The 3,619-nt window shown below is 36.0% G+C and overlaps 1 non-coding gene across 1 annotated transcript; it reads right to left on the bottom strand.

The window, feature by feature from the left end:
* Positions 1-3,245: 3,245 nt before the first annotated feature.
* On the bottom strand, positions 3,246-3,352 carry LOC148200782 (small nucleolar RNA R71). The gene has a single exon (XR_015786448.1). It is a non-coding gene; the product is annotated as a small nucleolar RNA R71 (small nucleolar RNA).
* Between the last annotated feature and the right edge of the window lie 267 nt (positions 3,353-3,619).

The raw sequence follows: 3,619 nt of genomic DNA, 5'->3' as shown, positions 1-3,619 counted from the left end.
ATGCTTGATGTTGTGATTGTGATTATGATGGTAAGCAGGATTTGTATCTGGAATATATGGAATGCTAAATGAGCTTATATGTGAGGTTTTGAACTCTAGAGTTTTTGTGAATGATGACTATTACTTTGAAAGCATGAATGACTTTGCCTAGGTTTCTGTGATTGAATCAATTGCTTGCATGTGTCATATGATCAAGGCTATTTGTTGTTATCCCTTTTTAGCCAATGCATGATTTTAACCCAGTAAAAGAGAGCACAATATGTTCTATCCTTTGAACCTCTAGCCTTGGACATGATATGAAAACCCTTTTTGAAAATCTTTACCTTGAGTTAAGTTGAGAATATTTGTGGATTTGATAAAAGTTCAAGTTTGGGGTTGTTGGGAAATTTGAAAATGGAAAATAAATAATCATTGAGCTAAGTGTTGAGAAAATGAAAAGAAAAAGAAAAAGGAAAGAAAAAGAAAAGCTCAATGCAAGGGAAAGTTGGGAAGAAGTGAGAATGGTTGTGAATGAATCTCTTAACTCAAGGATTTTGAGATCCAGAAAAACCAATTTTCTTCTTAGCCCAGCCACATTATAAGCCATAGAAAAACCCTTGTGATGATGCTTGCTTGTGAATGTGTTTGATTGTGGTTAAATGAAAGGCAAAGTTGATCCATGTGACATTGTGATAGTAGAGTGAATGAGTGATCTCTATATACACTTGTGTGATTGAGTGAAACACTTTATCTGGTGAGGAATGATTCCATGAGCACTTGATTACATCTATGCTTAGTTAATTGATCATACATGAGAATAGCATCTGCTGGAGAGTATGTGATTATGTGAACACCATGATGAGTAGTTGTGAATCAAGGCATGTGTGCATCTTGACTGAATTCTATTTGATGACTGATTTGAGTAATTACTTGTCTTGAAAGAAAGAGTTTTTGAATGTGTTGAACCATTGTATTGATTGGTGAAGACCGAGTTACATCTTGTTTGCTTGAGGACAAGCAAAGTTCTAAGTTTGGGGTTGTGATAATAGTTGAAAAACTGTTATTTTTATACTTAATTTTGACATCAAAAACACCCTTTATGACTTAGAATCTAGCTTGAAATCATGTTTTTTCTTAAGTTGTGGAAATAAGAGAGTTGGATGGGTTTTATGCTTGGTTTTCCTTGTTTTGGATGGAATTTAGAAGAATTGGATGAAAGAAGTTGAAGTAGCAAGGAGTTGGACTCAGGAAAGGAAGGAAAAATGCACAATTCAAGTATTGCACTGACCGCTGAGCGCCAAGCTTACTTGTTGAGTACAATGTCTCGCGCTTAAGCGTCATTGCTGAGGGCTAATTCTGAGTGCCAGACTCACCGCTCAGCGCCATTCCACCGCTCAGTGTCGTTAACTTGGGCTTGGGCCAATTTTCTATAATTTTTAATAAACTATATAAGGGTTTAGTCGACCTAGGGTTGGGATCTTTGGACAGAATGAGGCGAAATCACACTCCTTTCACCCCTTGGAGGTGACTTTTGGATGCCGATCTTCAACTTTTAGGGTTCTATCTTTAATTCTATTCATTATTTTCATCTAGTTTCACCATGAACTAAACCTCCATTGTTGTTCGGGAAACAATGTAATCCTTTGAAACTCTCGTGTATTGAATTGATTCTTGATTATATATGCTTTATTTCATTAATTGTTAGGGTTTTTTCTCTATACTCTATGCATGCTTTGTTTAACTCATTCAATTGCATGATTATTGATTTTGTCACTATGGACACATATGAGAAAATCTAGAACTGGGAAAATTCTCCCGGAAACAATATTACCTAGACATCGGAATAGAAGGATCAGTTGTCTTTAAGCTTCTGTGTGAATGTAATGTATGATTAATTGCTAGGGAGACAAGACATTGTGAACTAGTAATTAAGATTAGGCTTTCTTCACCGAGACATCGGGTCTAAAGGTAAATTAGAAAGTGGCATTAACATTAATGAAGAAAGATGAATTCATGAATACATGAGAGTGAATAGGATAAGTTGGAAACCCCAACAACACAATCATTCCATATTCTACATCAATCACTTTTGCATCTTTCAATCCAATTGATCAACACTTGCATTCATGTTTATTTTTCTGCAATATAAACACAACAATTTCGTTTACAAGTCTTAATTAATCAAGAAATCACATAACTATTTAGGCCTTGAGTCTCTTGGGAAACGATACTTGGTCTTACCATTTATTATAACTTGATACGATTCAGTACACTTGCCGAAGTATTAACATATATGCATGAGAGTGATTAGTTGAAATCTAAACCCCAACAACATCTTCATATCATAATACCTAAATCATTATTCACTTTTGCGTTTCTCTTCAATTGATCAAAATTGCATTCATATTTACTTTCTTGTTTTGCATTTAAAACCCTTAATTAGTTGAGTAATCACATGACTGTCTAGTTCTGTGAGTCTCTTGGGAAACGATACTTGGCCTTACCATTTATAATTACTTGATACGATTCGGTACACTAGCCGAGGTCCTAATAAGTTTTTGGCGTCGTTGCCGGGGACTCGTGGTTTAAATTATACTTTTGTGTGATTATTAACCGATTAGACTTTATCTTTAATTTTATCGTTTTATCTTTAATTTTATCTTTTTTATTTGTTGGTGCTAATTGGGTGCTCTAGTGTTTTGTTCTCTAGTGTATGCAGGGTACAATTCGGACTAGAAGCGCGAAAGTTTATGAACCTCTTCTGGTAGGTCTGGACAATAGTAGAAGAAAAAGGAGGAATAGGACGTCTAGATAACTTTTTCCTTCTGCTGAGACTCTTTTACAGCCCTCACCTGAAAGATCTGACTAGGAAATAGAAGATATGGCTGAAGAGCAGAATGGTAGACGTACCCTGGTGAATTATGCAATAGTCATTGGCCCTCATCATTTTAATAGCATTGCAAGGCCGAGGGTTAATGCTGCAAATATGGAGATGAAGCCTGCTTTATGCAATTGGTGAAGAGCAACCAATTCAATGGATTATCACACGAAAATCCATATGAGCATCTGACCATATTCAATGAGATATGCAATACTGTGAAGATCAATGGCGTGCCAGATGAAGCTATTAGACTTAGCTTGTTTCCTTTCTCTTTGGGAGGCAATGCTAAGATGCGGTTGAACTCTTTTCCAGCAAACAGTTTTATTGAGTGGGAAGCCGTGGTTGCAAAGTTTTAAACAAATACTTCCCATAATCAAAGGTGAACAAAGGTAAAAAAGAAATTTCTTCTTTCAAGCAGGGCATGGATGAGACATTAGGTCAAGCATGGGACAGATTTAAAGGCTTATTGAGGACGATGCCCACACATGGCTTTGATGATCCTACAGTTGTCATTCTATTCCTTGAAGGTCTAAGCTCACAGACTAAATTGATGATGGATACCTCAGCTAGAGGTAATATCAAGAGCAAGACTCTAGAGGAAGCATATGATTTGATTGAAAATATGGCTACCAATGAGAATGAGATGCACAATGAAAGAACTCAACTTCAACAAAAAGGAGTTCTACAATTACAATCTGAAGATGCTCTATTGGCACAAAACAAGATTATGACTCAACAATTGGAGACTTTGATGAAGAA

Source organism: Vigna umbellata, chromosome 4 (assembly GCF_029865625.1).
Source record: "Vigna umbellata cultivar VRB3 chromosome 4, Vumbellata_1.0, whole genome shotgun sequence".
NCBI classification, from domain to species: Eukaryota; Viridiplantae; Streptophyta; class Magnoliopsida; order Fabales; family Fabaceae; genus Vigna; species Vigna umbellata.
This window is presented reverse-complemented; position numbering and strand designations above follow the sequence as displayed.